General features: G+C 40.5%; 1 protein-coding gene across 1 annotated transcript in view; it reads left to right on the forward strand.

Annotated features, from left to right (window-relative positions):
- Positions 1-313: 313 nt before the first annotated feature.
- The window catches only part of dlg3 (discs, large homolog 3 (Drosophila)), a 502,957-nt gene continuing 480,241 nt past the window's right edge, over positions 314-23,029 (forward strand). The window contains exon 1 of the mRNA XM_059977050.1: positions 314-370. The gene's annotated coding sequence lies outside the window, so the exon portion shown is untranslated. The remainder of the gene's footprint in view (positions 371-23,029) is intronic.

Raw genomic sequence — 23,029 nt, forward strand, 5'->3', positions numbered from 1 at the left:
CAACCACCCTTTTCCAAGACAAATTATCAAAAGGAAAGAGTAGAATCACCAAAAATTCCAGAATTACTATGTTACATGCATTCACCGGGGGGGTGACTGGTTTTGGGGACACGTTACATTGCTGGTAGAATACAGTTTTAGTTCTGGTTCAGCAGTTTTGGTGTAGGTTTAAACTGAGAAAAACACTAGTAAGTTAAACTTTCATCTTTGATTTATATTGTCTGTTTTTATTTCCACAGACATTAAGGAATTTTATGAAGTGACCTTAGTTGCTGCACTTACTGACCAGAAGTCTGTAGCAAACAGTCAGTTGTCAGCTGACTTGCTGAGGACGTCATCAGGGACAACCATTGGATTTCTCAATCCAGAGGTGAGCTATTTAGTTGTCTCCATCAGTGCAAAATGATAGATGTTGGAAATCAAAAAGAGAAATTACAGCTTACATAAGTTCAGTGTACCTTGAACCTTGAGTACACCATCTGTTATGATTTTGATAGACTATTATACAAGACATAGCCATTTGTTGAGAGTTTTATCACCTTCATTAAAGGGTATTTGGTAGATAGCTGATACTTGCCTTTGCAAGCAGAAACTCTGAAGAGTCGACATGTTCTATACAGTCATTTATTTTTCAGTGTGAATACTTGAGGGAGTACCAGTATTGTGATCTTGTACAAAGTTAGAGCTTGAAGCTCTCTAAGCTGAGCAGTGATATCTGCAGATAGCAATGTAGTATGTATGAGTGGCATCTTATATAGGGAACAAGTGGAACAGTTCATGAAGGTGGAGATAACGGAGTGGTCCTGGGAGAGTATACTGAACAGTGCAGCACAGCTACAATACTGTTAATGAGATGATCATGCTTTGAAAGGGAGAATACAACTACATCTATTCAAATCCCTGCTGCATCTGCTGACCCTGTGATCTCTGTCTCAGAGGTTGATGACAGAACATCTTTCAAGAGGGTGAACCCTTGCAAGGTGTCAGGTTGTGGTGGTACACTGGCAGAGCTCTGAAAACCTGTGCCAACCCAACTGACAGCAGTGACCAAGGGCATCTTCTATAGTTGGAGGCTCCTTCCTGCTGCAAAAGGGTGACAGTCATATTAATAGTCTTAACAACTATTGCCCAGTGGAGTCAGACCTACTGTGATGAAGTGCTTTGAGAGGTTAGTCATGGCAGGAATCAACTCCTGCCTAAGCCAGGACCTGGACCTGCTGCAATTTGCCTATCACCAGAGTAGGTCTACAACAGATGCAATCTTACCAGCTCTCCACTCAGCATTGGATCGCTGGGACAATAGTAACACCTACGTCAGGCTGCTGTTTATTGACTACAGCTCAGCGTTCACCATCAAATCCTAAGAACTAATTAACAAGCTCCAAAACCTGGGCCTCTGTACCTCCCTCTGCATCTGGATCCTTGACTTCTTCACTGGAAGCCGGCAGTCTGTGCGAATGGAAATAACATCTCCTACTTGCTGACAGTTAACAGAGGTGCATCTCAAGGATGCTTAGCCAGTTGCTTTATTCTCTCTACGCCCACGATTGTGTGGTTAGGCACAGTTCAAATGCCAAGGAATTAATGGAGGACTTCAGGAAGAGGAATTTGAGGGATCAGGAGTGAAAGGGATGAGCAATTTTACCTTCCTGGTTATTAATGTCTCTGAAGATCTATCCTGGACCCAATACGTTGATGCAATTGCAAAGATGGCATGACAGTGGCTTTATTTCATTAGGAGCTTGAAGAGACTTGGTATGTCACCAGACACTTGCAAGTTTCTACAGATGTACCATGGAAAACAATCTAACTGGTTGCATCACCATCACAAAGGATTGGAAAAAGCTGCAGAAAGTTGTAAACAGTCAGCTCCATCCACTAACCTCCCCAGCATCCAGAGAACCTTTAATAGATGGTGCCTCAAACAATGGCATCCATCATTAAGGACCCCCATCACCCAGGACTTGCCCTCTTCTCATTGACAATGAATCCTTGAATACTACCTCGATATTTTCCCCGCTCATTTTGTATTATTTATTTAATTTGTTTTCTTTTTTTGATATAAATGAAGGACACTTTGTATCATAATTTATAGTTTTTATTGTAGCAATATTATAGCTAATTATTATAGCAATATACTACTGGCACAATACAACATGCCAGTGATAATAAACCTGATTCTGATTCTAAGATAACGTTTAGTCCAATGGCAGAAAGGTAAAAAAGTCTGAGGCAAGGACAGTGAAAATCTTGAAGGATCATTCTGATCCCCCACAGCCAGCAGTGACACATGCATCCAATGAGCAGAGGGAACAATTGGTGAATGCGCAATCTTGCAGAAGGAATGGCAGGAGACTGTGATAGCCAGACCTATTAGATTGGATATTGCAGGATCCCAAAGTACAGTATCTGCACAGGCAAGTGAGCAGATTTAGAAGAAGACAGAAGACCACGGAAGAAAGCAAAGAGGGGAGGAGCACCAGAGGGAGGCAATGGGAGGCAAGGAGATATGGAGATAAAGTAAGAGGGGAAGGGGAATAGGGAATGGTGAAGGGGGGGCATTACTAGAAGTTCAAGAAATCGATGTTCATACCTTCAGTTAGACTTCATATAAGGTGTTGTTACCCAGACAGAATATGGTGCATGTCCATCACCTCTCTCTAGCACTACTCTCACCTTTTTCTCCATGGCCTTTTGTTCCCCCTTCTCCTGCTCTGTATCTTTCACCAATCAACTTCCCAGCTCTTTACTTCACCCCTCCTCCCCCACTGTTCCACCTATCTACCTCCCCTCCCTCCCCCCACCTTTTAATTCTACTCCTCATCTTTTTTTCACCAGTTCTGCTGAAGGGTCTCGGCCCGAAACGTCGACTGCACTGTTTTCCATAGATGCTGCTTGCCTGCTGTGTTTCTCTAGCATTTCGTGTGTGTTGCTAGAGCACTGCCGGGTGGATATTTAAAACTGTAAGGCACCTTTGCTCAAGGGCACTATTCCGAAGCACAAGAGACAATTTAGTCTTTTGTTGCAAAATGATTCCTTTGAGGGAAGCAAATGATTTCAAATGAAATCAGCAGGGATCCTTTGAGTTGTGGGGAATGTGTACTGTTTGGTTGCTGCCAGAGTCAGTTGAGTCCAGTTACTTTTCATGGCTCAGAGTTAGTAATCATGGTAATTTATTATGCTGAATCACTCGGATTGACTCGGAGGATAAGAGCGTTGAGCGATGAGGAGGTACTTCAGCCAGTCACATGAGTGAGTTCAGTGGCTGATGCACCATCAATAACTCACTCTGAGACGTAAAGGCGAGATATCAGCTTTTATTGACTGGAAGAAGGAACAAGCAGTGAGTGACCACCATACTACATCCTGGAGACAGAGAGGCCGGGCTCAGACCTCAATCGCCTTTATACCGGGGTCTGTGGGAGGAGCCACAGGAGCAGTCAGCAGGGGGCGTGTCCAGACAGGTATATGTAGTTCACCACAGTGAACAAACAAACCACTGATTAGGTGGGCTTGAGAGAGCCAAGAAGTTTTCAAAAGCAGCAAACCAGAATTTCAAGCTGAGGCTCCAACAACATAGTTGTGGAAAGCAGTATTTCATTGACAGTGAGAGATAATACAAACCAGGATGAAAATTTTAGTTTCTGATCAGGCCAAGTGAAAAAAAGCAACACACAAAATGCTTGTGGAATTGTGTTGAGACCCTTCTTTAGGACTCAGGGATGCTGTCTGGTCTGCTGAGTTCCTCCAGCATTTTGTGTGTGTGTTTGGATTTCCAGCATCTGCAGATTTTCTCATGTTTGCAAGTGAAGGAAAGTTTATTATGATGCAGGGTTTCAACATGAAGCTTTGACATTTGCTTTCCCAACCCCACGAATGCTCCTTGACCCACTGAATTCCCCCGAAGATTGTCTGTTGCTCCGGGTTCAGGAATCTCCAGTCTCTTGTGCCTCCAGTTCACTATGAGTTGCCCATGTCAACAGGGTCATTTGAAGGAAGACTTGGCAGTCTCAAAACACTGGGGCTATTTTAAATCTCTGTGGAAAGCAATTGAAAGGAAGGGGCACCAGCCTGTCAGGTTAGCATGTATCAGGCTGAAGTTTCAGGACAACCGCAAACAAGATGAGAATCAAAAAGTTCTGCATAACTGAAATTATAGAGGCGTAATCAGGCATGGATAATATTGATGGAGGTGGTGAGACTGTGTGAGCTCCGGGGAAGAGGTCAGTTTCTACTAGGTTTTTTTTATTACAACATTGCTGATTGTCCTGAGTCAAGTGGAGATTGAGCTGGATGCTTCAAAAGGGGACTACTTGTGTCGTGTCAGCAATTCAAATGCACTGAGGATCCAATGTGGTTATGTCACAACAAATATCGATTCATTAACATCAGCCGAAAACATTATAGTCAGGTTTTGTCAAAACAAACTGAAAACAGCCTTGGCAGACTTGTGAACCTGGAAACCATCCAGGAAGCAAGTCAGTGGAGCTGACCTCGTGACTTCAGACACACAGCTGGTACGGGGAAAGGTCCAATACCTGCAGAAAATCAGAGTGAGAGATAGAACATCAGACGATTCAAAAGCAGAGGTGCAGGTTAGAGAGCCTGAAGAAGCAACAAAATTTTCATGCTGTAACTGAGTTCATAGCATCAAATAATCAATCAAATACTATGAATACTTATCAATAAGAATTATTAGCCTCTATGTTATGTCTAATGCAGAAATTATGCGGATGTTATTTATTAGATGGTGGTCAAAATATGTAATATATCCAGTTATGAAACAATTACAGAATAAGGCAGGAGTCCAGATATACTGTTTTTGAAGACACTTTGGATTGTCTTCCAATTAGGGTTAAAAGTACCTGGAAGAGGTATTTCAGAGGTATTAAGTGCAGCTCGCTATTAAGAGATGAGTGAATGACGAGATCAAGAGATCAAGTGACACAGTATTTACAGCCGTTGAGTTTCTAACTGTATATTGATATACAAAGTTAACTGACTGAATGTAATTGATGGTTTGGGCAGATTATTATTTTTCAAAGGGGAAATGATATAGTGTAAGAAATGAGTGCACTTTGTGTTATGATTTGATATATTGCACCATATGTTGTTGTTGGTTCAGAGTTTACCACTTCAATAATGATGTTCTATTGATAGCACCACCTTTACTGTTTGCCTTTGCAAGCTGCAACTGAAGGACCTACAGGCACTACAGAAACAGGAAATGATGAAAGCAGTCAAATTTTCTGGAGACAATAGATAGATGAATGGTCTGAATTACGTTCCTTTCATCCAATATTACTGACTCTCATCTAGAATGACAAGAAAGAGAGAAAGAGGAGAGAGAGTGAGAGTGAGGGAGAGGGAGAGATTGGACGTAAAGTGAGACCTGTAATTTTTTTTTCCCCAGTTCAGATTTCTGCTTTAAGAATGCGTTCCTAGCTGAGTTTGGTAGAAGAGCCTGTTCTACTTCTCAAACAGAGTAATGATAGGTATATAGTCAGAATGCATATGAATGTATTGATCTTTAAACTTATTATTTTCTGGGATGCTGTATACTTTACGACCTGTAGGTGGTCCAAAATGGAAGGAATGAAATTTGGTAGGTTTATTTTCCTCTAGAGACCTATTATTTTTCAGTGAGTTAGTACTCATCAATATTGTGCAGTAAATATTGAATATTACTACCCAATGTTATTACATTGTTCGATGGAAATATTGACCCTTTATGCAACTTGCAAACGGCCTATTCTGCAGTTTCTTTTAATCCCATGACCAACTTCGAAACAGAAAACTAGGAACAAGAGTGAAAGGAAGTGCTGACACTAGAGCAAATAGATAAAAAATTGAAGTGCTGCATTGACTTTGTGAACTCTAATCTTCAGACTGAAATATTGATTCAAAATTCAAGATTGTTTAATGTCATTCCCAGTACACAAGTGTAAAAAAGAATGAAATAATTGGTATTCCAGATCCGATACAGCACAAAAAGAAACCACAATATTAATAAAACACAAAAACTATAAATATATAAGGTAGTTGATATTTATATAGATTGATTGTATGTCCATGAAGTGATGTTAGACACAGGAGTGTATATATATTAGGTAGCTGACAGGAAATTATAAAGTAGTGGTGGATGCAGGTATAGAGGGGTGGTTAGTCAGTGGAGGTATTGATCAGCCTAATTGCTTTGGGAAAGTAACTGTTTTTAGTGCTCCTGGTGTGGATGCTATGTAGCATCCTCCCTAATAGGAGTGGAGCAAACAATCCATGAGCAGGGTGGGTGGGATCCTTTGGGATGTAACTGGTGTTTTTCTGACACCTTTTTCGATATTATGCCCTGGATGGCAGTAGGCTGGAGCTGATGATGCATTGGTTATTTTGACTACCCATTGTAGTGCATTCCAGTCTGCCGCAGTCCAGTCTCTGTATGATAATAGAGCGTGTTAGGATACTCCCTATTGCGCGTCTGTAAAATTATATGAGTATAGATGTGCGTAGTCCAGCTCTTTCCAGAGTCCTAGAAAATTGGAGGTGTTGGTGAGCATTCCTGATTGTGTAGAATGTGCTCTGCAGCCATAGGAGGTTGTGCAAGACGTGCAGTCCCAGGAGTTTGAAACTGCTTGCAGTTTCCACTGCTGGGCCGCTGATGTAAAAAGTAGTGTGAGTTCTCCCAAAGTTAAAGTTATCTCGTTTGTCTTGTCGACACTGAGAAAGAGGTTTTTTGCATGGCACCAGGCTTTGAACTCTTCCACCTCCTCTCTGCAGGCCGCCTCATCGTTGTTGCTGGAAAAGTATAGAAAAAGAATATTAATAAGCCATGTAGTCAAAATTGAAAGAGTGCAACAGCTTTATTGGATATGGTTTGAATAAAAGATCATAATCTTATAGTGTTCTCTGATCTGCAAAGTTTTATTGTGTGTGGGACCATGGTGAATCCCGATTGAAGTGTGAGTCTGCATCATTGCTAACTGCCATCACTGAGTGGCACTTATGGGAACAGTGGCTCACATTTAGCTTGGCATTTACCCCCAGAGGCACCTGCAAGTTTTGCTGATTCACTGACTGGCTCACTGAGCTCCATCAACAACTCCCTGTCTGCACTCTGTTACTGGCCTCCACGTGAAGTCCAAAATTGTGACAGGAGCTTGCTGAGATTTCCCAGCACCAATGCTGGGAACCTGCTGTCATATCCTTAAGTCAATTCATTTGAATGTATAGCTTCAAAGAGGAAATGTGAGAATATACTAAGTTAAATTTACCTGCATTTGCTCTAAAATTTTAATTATAGGCAGTCCCCGGGTTACATAAGAGTTCCGTTCCTGAGTCTGTCTTTAAGTCGGATTTGTATGTAAGTCGGAACAGGTATATCTGGTATTATTTAGCATCAGTTAGTCAAACGTTTGTCTTAGTATATAGTACATATTTTACCTTACTATGTGTATAAAACACTTAAGAAATGTATGTATTCCAATAATTAAACCACTGCGTTGCTTAGTAATAATTGTAGCTTTCATCGGGGCAGGGCCTTTCACATGCTCCATTATTCTTACTTTATCCATTCTCCTTTAAAATTGTTCCGATCGTTGATTGACTGTAGCCTAATGCTTTTCCAATGACCAATGGCATTTCACCTCTTTCCAAATTATTTATTATTTCCACTTTATTTTCAATCGAGATCGCTTCCGGTCAATGGAACAGAAACACTGTGGGCGGCGGGTCCCAAGCTCCGCTGGGTCCTAAGGACCACTGCATTGAATTCCCTGGGTCCTAAACTCCACCGCATTGCGAAAGGCTAAATGGGACAAGTGGGGGCTGTGCTGGGTTTGGGTACTTGATCCTCCACAATATTCCGTGTGGGAATTTAAACTGGAGGTGGCAGTGCTTTTTTTTTACGATGTCGAGTGGCAAGCTCAACACCAACCCGGCACGGATGGTACGGGAGTCACTGGATCGACATCAACCTGGCACAGAAGCGGCCTCTCACTAAATCAAACTCGGGAACCTCCGTTCTCTAGCCCTCTAGCCCAGTGCTGACTGGAATGGGGGTGGGGGGGTTGTGGCGGGGTCAGGGTGAATCTTACTAAGGAAAATTTAAGCCAAATACAAAGTTAAACACTCAACATAGTGTCAATGGCAACGACTTAAAATGGCGGATGGTGTTGCGATCTGACTTAAAATGTCGGACAGCATTCTCCTTCCTTGGTTTGTAAGTACAAGTTGTCCGTAAGTCGGACATTCGTAACTCGGGGACTACCTGTATATAATTATGTTTTAAATCGCTCTTAAATGTTAATAATTTTTTATTACTATTTAATTTGTGAATGCCAGAGACACTCAGAAGCATTGGAAAAAAGCTAGATAACTTTGTCAGAACACATTGCTGGAAAACAACTTGACCATTTCATAGCTTTCCAGAGGGGTTTCATAGAGGACCAAGTTCTGATTAGTACCTGAGGTCCAATTATGTTGTTTGAGGCCCACACATCACACAAGTCCTAATTATTTAGCTTCAAAAGGGTCAATGCTGTAAGGAGTTGAAGCTGGTTGGATTTGGGCAATGGTGGCTGTAAGCAGTGAATATGAGGTATGTGCCCCATTTTGTACCATTAACTCCATTTGGTATGTCATACTATAAGATTCCATAGCACATAACTTAGAATATTTTGTTCATTTACAATCAAGCATTTGATTCATGACTTGCATGAAATGAGCAGCCAACCACAAATCTAATTTTATCTCAGCTTGGATTGCAAACTCTGTAAATTGGACTTGTGTAGGCATTTTCTGCTCATAGTCCAGTGTCATATCAAGGAATGCTCTATTATTGGATTTTAGTTAATCACTTGTACCAGTAAATTAACTGTTGTCTCCATTTCCAGTTACTCTGCTATTGGGAATATTAAATATAAGTATTAAGGGCAGCATTTCTTATTTAACCCAAATTGATGTTTAGAATGTTACCGGTATAAACTTATTAAGTATATTTAATAGGTTAGTAGGTTTAATAGATAAATGGGTTTCGTTTCTAGAAATTGTCACATTTTGACAATTAAGATCATGTATAAATGTAGTTTTATTTATTTTTGTTATTCTCAGGCAGCAGACCGAGAATGAGTACTGTAAGTCCTGTGTGTGAAGTAGAACAATTAAAGAAGGAAGATGGATGATGCACTTAGATGTGATAGCAATAATTTCTCAGACGAAATTAACCTCTGCAAGAAAGATTTTAAAAATTGCACTCACTGGGGAATAGTGCAAGTTAGTAATCTATCATATTACCACTGTGTCTTAGATTAACCCCACCTATCGTACAACGTCTACTGATTGCTCCATGGTTAATTCTGAAATACGTTGCCTTTAATTGCATTGATGTACAGGGTCAGGTTTTGGGAAAATACTGATCGGCAGCAGAATAAATAGTGTTCCAGGCTTCTATCTTTATTTAAAATTCTTGATTCGATATTTTAAGTAGAAGTGGTAATCGGCAGAAGGCTCACTTTAGGTGATTTGCATATGGTGCAATATTCTCATCAGATTGCAGAGAAAATCCCCAGACTACACTCCCAGCTATTCTAAATTGAACGGGACTTCCTTTAATTGTTTGCCATCACTCAGATTTGCAACATTTTGAATCCCATGACACATTATGTGGTAAGGACATGAGTAGTGATCTGGGAGTAACACTCCAAACATTTTCGTTTTGCTTTGCTCTGCTCTGAGTCAAATTCACGTTGGATGTTCATGATACAAAAGCATCATCTGTTACAAAAGCATTGTTCATGACTGAACAATATAAATAGCAAATGAGTAAAAACAGGTGCCTGCAATGTCATCTTTTAAAGAAGGATATGAGTACTTAGCCATTGACTTCTTGCCAATGAGAGCAGTAAGATTTCATCTTGAGAGCTTTACCTTAAAAGGTAACTGGAAAAGTGCAACTTCACTGTCGACCTTCATTTTATGGCCTTTTATAGAAATCTGTGTGTAGTAGTATTCAAAGCATTCTAAGACTGAGTGGATAATTTTGATTTAGTTTTTCACTTTTGTAAAATTGGGTCACATTACTTGTCAATATATACCTCCAAATTCAAAGATATTATCATAAATTGATCTTTAACTTGGCATAATATTTTTCAAATCATCATTCATAGTCTGCAGATAAAAGTCATGCTGTCAATTGTGAACTGGACGATTTTGATAAAAACTAAATTACTAATATTCAAAAATTACTAGAACTGTAAAGTTAATGTTTAGAATAACAATTTTATGTTAAACATTTCATTGGAAAAAAACGTGGAAGGGCCCTTGGGTTTTAAAAGATGAGCTTAGTGGGCTAGTTGAAGTATTGCTTTTATTTCTCCAAAATTGCACAGAGTTGGGCAACATCTTTATTCAAATAGGTGACAGAAAGAGCAAATTACAGGCCACATCAGGACATTTTGGAAGCTATTATTAAACATGTTATAGCAGGGCTCTTAGAATAATTCAAGACAACCGGGCACAGTTCAATGTGGTTTTGTGAAATTGATATGATTCCTGAGGCAGACCACGTATTACATCTTACCAATTGAGAGAAAAAATATATTTGCAAGCTGCTTTACAGGTTTCTTTGGTCTCCTTTTCAGTTCTGATGAAGGAGACAACCTGAAATGCTGACTGCTTTTCTTCCCGCAGATGCAACCTGACCTGTTGAGTAATTTTAGTATTCTCTGTTATTTTAGATTTCCAGCATCAGCAATTATTTACTTTCACCAAAATGTGCCTACTTTCTATTTGCTGTTAGCTGGTAAAACTTTGATCCATAACAATTAATTACTTTTCAGACATGAATTTTTACTTTTCACAATTATGCAGCACCTTATGAAATGCCTTCTGCAAATCAGTCCAATGTGTACAGAAGAGGACAAATAGGCAATTCTGTAGACATGATGAAGAAACACGGATAGTAGTTTGCCTCGCAGGTGCCAGGGTCCGCCAAGTTTCTGGACGTGTCCACATATCCTGAAGAGGGAGGGTGAGCAGCCAGAAGTTGTAGTACATATTGATACCAATGACATAGATAGAAAAAGGGAGGAAATCCTGAAAAAGAATACAGGAAGCTAGGAAGGAAGCTGAGATGCAGGACCTCAAGGGTAGTAATCTTGGGATTGCTGCCTGTGTCACGCGACAGTATAGAAATAGAGTGAGGTGGTAGATAAATGCGTGGCTAAAGAATTGGAGCAGGGGGCAGGGATTCAGATTTCTGGATAATTGGGACCTCTTCTGGGACAGGTGTGAACTGTACAAAAGGGATGGGTTACACTTGAATCTAAGGGAGACCAATATCCTGGGGGGCAGGTTTACTGGAGCTGTTAGGAATGACTTAAACTTTCATGGCAGTGGGATCGGAACCAGCATGACAGAGCTGAAGATGAACCAGCAGGTTTACAAGTAGATGATGGATGTAACATGAATGTAAGGAAAGGCAAGCCAATAATGGGGTACAAAATGCAGACAGAGCAAAGAATTACATTGTACCACAGAGGCAAAATTTTTAAGGATGAAGAATGCAGGACTGAAGGTGCAGTATTTAAATGCATGTGACATTCAGAATAAGGTGGACAAACTTTTGGTACAATTAGAGTCTGGTTGTAATGATGTTGTGGGCATCACTGAGTCGTGGCTGAAAGAAGGCATTAGGATAGTACATCAAAGGATATACTTTGTATCAAAAGGGCAGGCAGGAAGGCATAGTTGGTGGTGTGGCTATGTTGGTAAGAGATGGAATTACATCTTTAGACAGAGGTGGCATAGAGTCAGAGAATGTTGAATCTTTGTGGGTGGAGGTCAGAAACTGCAAGTGTAAAAAACATTTTGGGAATCATATATAGGCCTCCAAAATACAGCCAAAATTTGGGGTTGAGATTGCAAAGGGAGTTGGTAGAAACATGTGATGAGCGTAATGTCACAATTGTAATGAGGGTGTTCAGTATGCAAGGGGATTGGGAAATTCAGGTCAGTGTTGGATCGCAGAGAGGGAATTTGTTAAGTGCCTGTAAGATGGCTTTTTAGAGCAGGCTGTGCCTGAGCCATCTTAGATTGGGTGTTGTGTAATAACCCAGAACTTGTTAGGGAGCTTAATGTAAAGAAACCTTTAGGAGACAGGAATCATAATATGATTGAATTCATACTGCAACTTGAGCGGGAGAACCATAAGTCACATGTAATAGTATTGCGATAGAATAAAGGGAATGACAGAGGCATGATAAAGGGGCTTTCCCAGGTGGACTGGAGGAGGATACTGGCGAGGATGACGGCAGAGCAGAGGTGGCTGAAGTTTCTGGGAATAGTTCACAAGGCGCAGCATAGGCATGTCCCACAGAAGAAGTTATTCTCAAATGGCAGGGGCAGGCAACCATGGCTGACAAGGGAAGTTAAGAATTGCATAAAAGTGAAGGAAAGGGCATAAAAGGTAACAAAAGTGAATGGGAAGTTGGATGATTGGGAAGCTTTTAAAATCCTACAAAAGGCAACTAAGAAAGCTATAACAAGGGAAAAGATGAAATATGAGGGTAAACTAACCAATAATATAAGGCAGAATACACAAAGATTTTTTTCAGTTATGTGAAGATTAAAAGGGAGGTGAGAGTTGATATTAGACCGCAGGAAAATGTTGATAGTGAGGTAGTAATGGGGGGAGCAAAGAAACGGCAGATGAACTTCTGGGTACTTTGCATCAATCTTCACTGTGAAAGATACTTGCAGTGTGCCAGAGGTCCAAGAGTGACAGGGAGCAGGAGTGAGTGCCATTGCTATTACAAAAGAAAACGTGCGAGGCAAACTCAAAGGTTTTAATGTGGATAAGTCACCTGACAGGATGGACTACATACCAGAGTCCTGAGGGAGGTTGCTGAAGGGAAAAGGGATGCACTGGTCATGAACTTTCATGAATCACTTAATCCTGGCATAGTCCCGGTGGACTGGAAAATTGCAAATATCACTCCACACTTTAAGAATGTAGGGATGCAAAAGAAAGGAAATTATAGGTCAGTTAGCCTAATCTCCGTGGTTGGGAAAGTGTTGAAGTCTATTATTAAGGTTGATGTATCAGGGTACTCGGAGATAAATGATAAAATAAGTCAAAGTCAGCATGGTTTCTATGAAGGGAAATCTTACCTGACACATCTGTTAGAGTTCTTCAAGGAAGTAACAAGTAGAATGGACAAAGGAGAGGTGGTCGATTTCATTTACTTGGATTTTCAGAAGGCATTTGGTAAGGTGCCACACATGAGGCTCCTTAACAGGATAAAATCCTATGGCATTACAGGAAGGATACTGGCATAGATAGCAGAATGGCTGACAGGCAGGCAGCAGCGAGTGGGAATAAAAGGGGCCTTTTCTGTTTGGCTGCTCGTGACCAGTGGTCACTACTGTTACATTGTTTGTTAATGATTTAGACAATGGAATTAATGGCTTTGTGGGAAAGTTTGCAGATGATACAAAGATAGATGGAGGGACAGGTAGTGCTGAGGAAGCAATGCAATTGCAGCAGGACTTAGACAAATTGGAAGAATGGGCAAAAAAATAGCAGATGGAGTACAGTGTTGGGAAATGTATGATAATGCATTTTATTTAAAGGAACAGTAGTGCAGACTATTATCAAAATGGGGAGAAGGTTCAAACATCAGAGCTGCCGAGGGACTTCGGAGTCCTCGTGCAAGACTCCCAGAAAATTTACAGATTGAGTCTGTGGTAAAGAAGGCAAGTGTAATGTTGGCATTTATTACAAGGGGAACAAAATATAAAAGAAAGGAGATAATGCTAAGCCTTTATAAGACACTTGGAATATTGGCCGCACTTGGAATATTGTCAACAGTTTTGGGCCCCATATCTCAGAAGGGGTCTGTTGTCATTGGAGAAAGTCCAGAGGAGGTTCACAAGCATGATTCCAGAAATGAAGGGGTTAACATAAGAGGAGTATTTGAGAGCTTTGGACCCGTACTCACCAGAATTTAGAAGATTGCAAGAGGATCTCATTGAAACCTACCAAATATTGAAAGGACTAGATCAGATGGAGGGGGACAGGATGTTTTCTGTGGTGCTGGTATCCAGAACTGGAGGGTACAAACTCAAGATTGAGGGGCGACCTTTTAGAACAGAGGTAAGGAGGAATTTTTTTAGCCAGAGGGTAGTGAATCTGTGGAATGCTGTGCCAGAGACTGCTGTGGAAGCCAAGTCCGTGGGTATATTTAAGGCGGAAACTGATAGTTTCCTGATTTGTCAGGGCATTAAAGGATATGGCAAGAAAGCAGGTGTATGGGGTTGAGTGGGATCTGTGATCAGCCTTGATGGAATGGCAGAGCAGACTCAATAGGCTGAATGGCATAATTCTACTCCTTTGTCTTATGGTCTTATACACCATTTAGCCCATTGACAGCACATATTGCTGCTTCAAAGAAGAACATAAGAATAAATTCTCATACCAATACTGTACAGAAAAACACCATTTGGCCCATTGAATCCCTTTGTAATGTAATTTGAGAGAGAATTAATTTGAATCCTTGAAGGCCAATAACTTTCCATGTCTAAAGTTTAAATGAGTTAATTAGCAGCATTAAATTAAACCATAAAAAATCCTTATGCCAAATCTTGGTGACTGGGGGAGAACAAACACTTTTATGGAGAGTAAAAGTTACAAAATGGGAACACAAAATATGATTTGCAAGGTTATTCAAAACAATGCCAAATAATTCTTAAAGGTATGTTAGGAGAAGAGGAGTGGTCAGAAGCAATAAGTGTTCTTTAAAAACTAGCACTGTCATATTTTACATGAAAATAAGGCAACAAGTAGAAAAACTACAGGACTTACAGTTGTGAAACATCTTAGTAAACTGAATGTCCCAGGAATCTCACTGATAATAATGGCAAGATAAAATAATGAAGAAAATAACACTTTAGAGACAACCTCCAAGGACAAGGTGGTTTCCATCACTGGATCTTAAATGAATGAGTTGTGGACAATGCATGTACCCTTAGTGTAATTTTCTAAGCTTCTTCTGATTCCTGAAACATTTCTATAGATCAGAAGCTCACACATCACTCTTTTATCTAGGAAAAGGTTGTGTGAGAGTTAAATGCCTTTTAATCTGATGTCTGAAGTTGGGTCTTGGCCCGAGATGTTGACTATTTATTCATTTCCATTGATGCTGCCTGACCTACTGAGTTCCTCCAGCATGTATTGCTCTGGATTTCCAGCATCTACAGAATCTTTTGTACTTATAATCTAACGTTTGTTACCCAGACATGAGGAAATCTGCAGATGCTGGAAATTGAAACAGCACACCCAAAGTGCTAGTGGAATGCAGCAGGCCAGGCAGCATCTATAGGAAGAAGTACAGTCGACGTTTAGGGCTGAGACCCTTTGTCAGGACTAACTAAAAGAAAAGATAGTAAGGGATTTGAAAGTGGGAGGGGGAAATGCGAAATGATAGGAGAAGACAGGAGGGGAGGGGTGAAGCTAAGAGCTGGAAAGGTGTTTGACAAAAGGGATACACAGCTGGAGAAGGGAAAGGATCATGGGTCGGGACGCCTTGGGAGAAAAAAAGGGGGAGGGGAGACAGACAGACAGACATACTTTGTTGATCCTGAGGGAAATTGGGTTTCGTTACAGTCACACCAACCAAGAATAGTGAAGGAATATAGCAATATAAACCCATAAAGAATTAAATAATAATAAGTTAATCATGCCAAGTGGAAATAAGTCCAGGACCAGCCTATTGGCTCAGGGTGTCTGACACTCCGAGGGAGGAGTTGTAACGTTTGATGGCCGCAGGCAGGAATGACTTCCTATGACACTCAGTGTTATATCTCAGTGGAATGAGTCTCTGGCTGAATGTACTCCTGTGCCTAACCAGTACATTATGGAGTGGATGGGAGACATTGTCCAAGATGGCATGCAACTTGTCAGCATCCTCTTTTCAGACACCACTGTAAGAGAGTCCAGTTCCACCCCCACAACATCACTGGCCTTACAAATTAGTTTGTTGATTCTGTGGGTGTCTGCTGCCCCAGCACACAACAGCAAACATGATAGCACTGGCCACCACAACCTCGTAGAACATCTTCAGCATTGTCCGGCAGATGTTAAAGGACCTCAGTCTCCTCAGGAAGTAGAGACAGCTCTGACCCTTCTTGTAGACAGTCTCAGTGTTCTTTGACCAGTCCAGTCTATTGTCAGTTTGTATCCCCAGGTACTTGTAATCCTCCACCATGACCACACTGACCCTTTGGATGGAAACAGGTGTCACCGGTGCCTTAGCCCTCCTCAGGTCCACGACTAGCTCCCTTAGTCTTTTTCACATTAAGCTGCAGATGATTCTGCTCACACCATGTGACAAAGTTTCCCACTGTAGCCCTGTACTCAGCCTCATCTCCCTTGCTGATGCATCCAACTATGGCAGAGTCATCAGAAAACTTCTGAAGATGGCAAGACTCTGTGCAGTCGTTGAAGTCCGAGGTGTAGATGGTGAAGAGAAAAGGAGACAGGACAGTCCCCTGTGGAGCCCCAGTGCTGCTGACCACTCTGTGTGACACACAGTGTTGCAAGCGCACGTACTGTGGTCTGCCGGTCAGGTGATCAATAATCCATGACACCAGGGAAGCATCCACCTGCATCACTGTCAGCTTCTCACCCAGCAGAGCAGTGTGGATGGTGTTGAACACATTGGAGAAGTCAAAAAACATGACCCTCACAGTGCTCGCCGGCTTGTCCAGGTGGGCATAGACACGATTCAGCAGGTAGATGATGGCATCCTCAACTCCTAGTTGGGGAGAAAAAAAGAGAGGGAAGTTAGAATATGCCTCTGGTAGTCCTCCTTGCAGTCTTCATTGCATCTGTGCACTACATGAATGTATCCAGGTATGTGCAGCAGAGCAAGCCTTCACATTATATTGTTACCCAGAAATTAGAATGCGCAATTGATGCATGAGTGAATATTATAAATATGTTCATTTTTTGAGTAAGAGCAATGTCATGCTGGGTAAAGCAGATTGATTTTTTTTTGAAGGGGTAACTTAAAAACACAGAAGAAAATCTTATAGGAAGTGATTTCAGACAGACAATAAACTAAAGATGGACTTGTAGAATTGAAGATGATCATTGAAATGAAATGCTTAGGAAATAGAGCAGCAAGTGATAAAATAAATAAAGAGTGGGTACTCTGATTGACAGTATATCTCTAGTAACATTCCACTAGGGTTTTCACTGCAACTGCAAATCTTCATCATATTTATAGTCAAGTTATGGATAGAGAGTCACAAATCTAAATTTTCTGGTGACACAGTAAGATGTACTGTTAGTGGTATTAATGGAAATAGCATATTCCATAAGATATGTAAAAATATTAATAAAATAGATGAAATTGTCCAAATGTGTAACAGTAGAAAAATATATAGTCATCCTTTATATGAAACAAAAGGATAGGGAAGATGCTAAGAGTTTTTGTTGCAACATTCATTTTCGCTACCCAACAAAACGTCTTCAATAAATGAAAGCATGTTCAAACATTTACTTAATGCACTTTTGCCTCTGGTAGTCCTCCTTCCAGTCTTCACTGCGTCTGTGCACTACCGGAATGCATCCAGGCAAGTGCAGCAGAGCAAGCCTTCACATTATATTGAAGGCTTTCTTTTATTTAGGCTCCAGTACATAGAGTCTGACACTGGGAACTAACATTGCATAAGTCTTCTACAAGTGAAATCTTTTCTCTTGTGGTGGCTCTTCCACAAGCCCTTTACTCCTGTACTCCTAAACACTAAACTTGATCATCCTCAGCAGGGCAATTGTGATCTTCCCTACTGATGTCAAAAGCTAATCTTTGATGTCTGTGTATCAATGCACCCTCTCTGCAATCCTGGAGCAAGCAAAGAACAGTCTCCTTATTCATATAAAATATACAAGATTTGTTTTCTAGAATCTAATACAGATTTCCAGATTCTAAAGAATTTTTAGGCGAGTATACTTTCTAAACTGTGATACCTGAAGAATTGGAGGACAGGAGATTCATAGATCTGAATATGTAAGTTATTAAAATAGCAAGTAATCTCCCAAAACAAAGTCAGATAAGCCAAAGAAATGCTATTTTTATACCTACAGAACTAGAATACGAAGACAAGCAGGGAACGTGGTTCTGCACATTGAAGTTAATGCTAAGTCAGTTACAAATTTGAAATCTGAGGTGAACACATGTTTGTTAATTAAAAGTATTAAATGATATGGGGAAAATCCACATCTATCTTGGTAAGCCACACATCAGCTAAGTCCTCAGTGAATGGTAGAATAATTTTGGAAGACGAAATGTCTGACAACTGATTTCTATACTCATGTTCTTTTGTTCATATTGAGAAAATAAAGAGAAAATACTTGCCTGTTTAGTTCGAACTAAGAACATTCCTGACTGGAATAAACTTTTCTCTATTCTTTCTAAATATTAGCAGTGGCCAGAATCTGACCAGAGAAATCTATGTTTTGACAGATAAACAGCAGCCATTCTTTGTGCCAGTATATTAGGACTGAACTGACTACTGGTTTGTGCTAAAGTGTGGGAGATTTTGTGCAATTAATCCATGCAATATGGAAAATAGACTGAGATTGCAAAAATGCAAATCATAAAGGAAACTTCCAGACGAATGGGCCTTGTCATCATCAGACCTGAATGGAAGGGGGCAGTATAATAATTACAAGCTTATAATACTTGGTAGCTACAGAAATCTTATACATAGTAGAAATACCTTTTATGCTGGTTAAACAGAAATCCTCTTCTGTTGGTCTATATGGCTCTTCTGATGTGTTTAATAATGTAGAGATGGAAATTAACAAATAAAAAGGGATAAGCAGTACCACACAGACTATCATTCTTAAGAATTGAGCGGCATAATAGCTTGACATCGCTTTACAACACCAGCAACCTGGGTTCAATTCCCAACACTGTCCTTGAGGAGTTTGTACATCCTCCCTGTGACTGCATGGGTTTTCTCTGGGTGCTCTGGTTTCTTCCCACATTCCAAAGATTTACAGGTAGCTATGGGTGTAATTGGGCAGTGCGAGCTTGTCATATCTCTAAATATATAAATAAAATAAATTGGTTTTGATGCGAGAGAGATTGCAAATAATTTGATTCTATGTTTTTAGCAAAATTATATCCATAGACTTCTTCCCAATAAAAAAAAACAGTGACCCTACAGCAAGGAACTGCAAACCTGAAATAAAAAGGAGAAAACGTTGAAACTACCCAGTAGGTCAGAAGCATCTGTGTGAAGAGAGAGAAAAGCAGAATTAATATTAATGATTGATAGCCTTTCTTTGGAACTTAATACTAGATATTTGTCAGGAGCACTGCATATGTAAGGCCCCACCATCCATCCAACATCATCTTTGACTTTCTACCATCGGACAGGAGAGTGATGCAGAAAAACAAGAACGGTCAGGATGGGAAACTGTTTCTTCCCTCAGGCCATTAGGCTTCTGAACTCCCAGTTGCATCATATTTCAATTGTCACTGGTTAATCTGTTCTGTACCTTACAATATTTAATTTATGCACTTTGTTTATTTATGCATAATCCATCTGTGGATTTTATCCTTCCTTTCACAGCTGTTTTGTATTACAGCCTGGCTCAGAGAAATGTTGTCTTGTTTGACTGTATATGTGCATACAGTTAAATGATAATAAACTTGAGTTGAAATCATTCTGTATGTTTATTTGTGAATAGACCGCACATAACTACTCAACGAATATTTGAAGAAGTGTGTTTAAGAAGTAAAAAAATACAGATCACAACATTTCATTACTCTTTCCAGCAGTACATTGTTGAAATGACAACAAAAAGAATGACTAGAAAAGCTGCTGAATAGCAACATACAGCTGTCGAAGTAGCAATAAGTGTGGTAGATTGCAATTTGACAGAGTTATGGATTTTCTTGATCTATAGACTGCTGATACCTGTAATTGAGATTAACTTCAGGACTTTGCTAATAGGGGAATTACCATAACATGTATTGCTATTTTAGTAGTCCATACTTTTATCTATTATTTGAAACATGCCTCTGAAACTAATTATCTCTGATGCTTGGTCTTCTGTTGCATTTGTTATTACTTTCTTTTTTGATGAATGTAAAATCTTCAGAAAATTACAAATATTTTACACCTGGCAGATCCAAATAGTTGCAAATGAAATGAAATCACAAAACTGTTTAGTAGTAGTCTGAAGTATTGATAACATTGTTATTGTGTGCATGGCGGCTTGCTGGACTAAAGCTGCTGTATTTAAATGCACGCAGCATTGGGAATAAGGCGGACAAACTTGAGGCGCAATTAGAGATTGGTCGGTAAGATGTTTTGGGCATCACTGAGTCATGGCTGAAAGAATGCCATAATTGGGAGCTCAACATCAAAGGATGTACTTTGTATCAAAAGGACAGGCAGGAAGGCTTAGGCCAGGGGTCAGCAACCTTTACCACTGAAAGAGCCACTTGGACCCGTTTCCCACAGAAAAGAAAACACTGGGAGCCGCAAAACCCGTTTGACATTTAAAATGAAATAACACTGCATACAATGTTTTGTTTTGCCTTTATGCTATGTAGAAACAAACTATAATGTGTTGCATTTATGAAATTGATGAACTCCTGCAGAGAAAACGAAATTACATTTCTGCATGCAACAAAAACATTTTGAACTCCGAAAAAAAGACGTTGGGTTGAAGGTTACTTTTAAGTAAAATACTCAACGTCTATTTGAGTCCTTCTTGTATTTATGAAAAACGCCAAACTTAAATTTGCCGCCAGCAGCAAACCAAAAATAATGTCAGCCAGCTGTCAACCTGAAAAATAAAAGGACTATTTCACTGAACAATGAAAACATATGAATATACGTAAAATAATAGGCAATTAAAATATTTATCATACTTGGTCAGATTGACTCACACCTGACAATGCAGTCGTATTCAGTAGGGATGGATCGATGCTTAGGGGAGTGACCGGGAAGGATAATGTGTTTTTTTCCTCTCTGAACTCACAGAAGCGTTTCCCAAACGATGTTTGCATTGCGATGATTGCAGAATGTAAATACTCCGAATTTATCATGTCGTGACCTCGTTTGAACTCTCTCAAATTGGGGAAGTGAGACAATGTGCCTTTCTGTAAATCTCTGGCAAGCACTGTCAACTTGCGCTCGAATGCCAAAACATCCTCCAACATGTGCAGGGCTGTACGTCCTTTCCCCTGAAGAGCTGTGTTCAGCATGTTCAGGTGCGCTGTCATGTCTACCATGAAGTGTAGCTTTTCCAGCCACTCTGGCTGTTCCAGCTCAGGAAAGTTGAGCCCTTTGCTGCCCAGGAAAGTTTTCACTTCTTCCAGACACGCGACAAAGCGTTTCAGCACCTCCCCTCTGGACAGCCAGCGATAAAAACACGTTGTAGCGGTGTGCTACACACAGTCAGTAAACTGCAGTCAAAGATAGCTTTATTCGAACTAAACAGCCTTGCTTTTAAGCCTCCCTCAACCCGCCCCCCATGGGCGCGGATGCTGCAAAAGACACGTACTCACAAACCCCCGTAGGCTATCTCCCTTAGCCTGAACGCTGGCTAATTGTGAGCCAGTTCCAATGTCGCCACAACGTCTTATTTAGATTGTACAAGATCACCATAATCTTCAAATTTAGAATTACATTTCAAAAACTAACAAACTAACATAAAATACATTTTAATTAAATACTGACCAATTATTTCCCAAAGCAACAGGGAGCCGCAGCACAGACGTAAAAGAGCCACATGTGGCTCCGGAGCCACGGGTTGCCGACCCCCGGCTTAGGCGGTGGTGTGGCTGTGTTGGTTAGAGATGGAATTACATCTTTAGAAGGAGGTGACATAGGATCAGAGAATGTCAAATCTTTGTGGGTGGAGTTCAGAAGCTGCAAGGGTAAAAAAGCCATTATGGGAATCATATATAGCATCCAAATAGTAGCCAGGATGTGTGGATAAGATTGCAAAGGGAGCTGGAAATAAGGGCATGTAATAAGGGCAATGACACAATTATAATGGGGGACTTCAATATGCAAGGTGTTTGGGAAAATCAAGGTGGTGTCGGATTGCAAGAGAGGGGATTTGTTGAATGATCACAAGATCACAAGACGAAGGAGTTGAAGCAGGCCATTCGGCCCATCGAGTCTGCTCCTCCCCTCTACCATGAGCTAGACTATTCTCCCATCTAGTTCCAATTTCCGGCTTTTTCCCCATATCCCTTGATACCCTGACTAATCAGATACCTATCAATCTCCTCCTTAAACACCCTCAATGATCAGGCCTCTTGAATGCCATGAGATGGCTTTTTAGAATAGCTTGTGCTTGAGCCTACTTGGGGAAAACCTATCTTAGATTGGGAGTTGTGTAATAATCCAGCCCTCAATAGGGAGCTTAACGTAAAAGAACCCTTTACAGGCATTGATCATAATATGATTGAATTTATACTGTACTTTGAGAGGGAGAAGCATAAGGCACATATATGCATATTGCAATGGAATAAAAGGAATTACAGAGACATGAGAGAAGAGCTTGCCCAGGTGGATTGGAGGAGTGTACTAGCGGGGATTATGATAGAGCAGAGATGGCTGAAGTTTCTGGCTGCAGGTTAGATATGTCCCACTGAAAAAGTTGTTCTCAAATGGCAAGAGTAGGCAACTGTGGCTGACAAAGGAAGTCAAAGACTGCATAAAATCCAAGAAAAGGGTATATAAGGTAGCAAAAGTGAATGGGAAGTTGGATGATTGGGAAGCTTTTAAAATCCAACAAAAGACAACTAAGAAAGCTTATAAGAAGGGAAAAGATGAAATATGAGAGCAGGCTAGCCATTAATAGGATACCAAAGGTTTTTTTGCTTATATAAAGAGGGAAAGGGAAGTGAGAGTTGATAAGGGACCACTGGAAAATATTGCTGGTGAGGTAGTAATGGGGAGCAAAGAAATGGCAGATGAACTTAATGGGTACTTTGCA

This window comes from Hypanus sabinus, chromosome 8, assembly GCF_030144855.1.
Source record: "Hypanus sabinus isolate sHypSab1 chromosome 8, sHypSab1.hap1, whole genome shotgun sequence".
Lineage (NCBI taxonomy): Eukaryota > Metazoa > Chordata > Chondrichthyes > Myliobatiformes > Dasyatidae > Hypanus > Hypanus sabinus.